Source organism: Buceros rhinoceros, unplaced genomic scaffold, assembly GCF_000710305.1.
Source record: "Buceros rhinoceros silvestris isolate BGI_N320 unplaced genomic scaffold, ASM71030v1 scaffold17449, whole genome shotgun sequence".
NCBI lineage: Eukaryota > Metazoa > Chordata > Aves > Bucerotiformes > Bucerotidae > Buceros > Buceros rhinoceros.
In genome coordinates this window covers 15,552-16,214 of record NW_010431073.1, presented here as the reverse complement: position 1 = coordinate 16,214, position 663 = coordinate 15,552, and positions in this window count along the sequence as shown.

Below are 663 nucleotides of genomic sequence, written 5' to 3'. Positions count from 1 at the left end.
CATACTATTTTGGCTTGACTCTTAGTTAAATCTGGAAACTCACTGTTGTAATCATATGCAGACCAGCATTTCATGGCTGGTGACAGTAACATTCACCTCCAAACAGCATTGTGGTGTTAGGAATATGGTAGGATAGGACGTATCTTGTGTTTTATGCCTCCTCTGAACCTCAAAATGAACCAATGGCTTGTGCTGTGAGTACCTGACCCTCAAGGTAGCTTCAGAGGCAATGCCTTGGTGACTTCAGCTGTCAGTCAGAATACTGACTCTGACCATGTATATGCTGTATCACTATAGCAGGCAGCTGCTAGCGAAGTTCAAGATCTAATCTCTAAAATTTGCTTCATGGTTTTGCAAGTCTAAGTTTATGATTGTTGCTAGATTTTTATTTTGAAGTTCCCTTTTTTCATTCTCTGTTGTTGTATATGGAATCATTATACCAAAGGGAAGCTTCCTAATCGACTGACTCTGACCATGTATATGCTGTATCACTATAGCAGGCAGCTGCTAGCGAAGTTCAAGATCTAATCTCTAAAATTTGCTTCATGGTTTTGCAAGTCTAAGTTTATGATTGTTGCTAGATTTTTATTTTGAAGTTCCCTTTTTTCATTCTCTGTTGTTGTATATGGAATCATTATACCAAAGGGAAGCTTCCTAATCGGA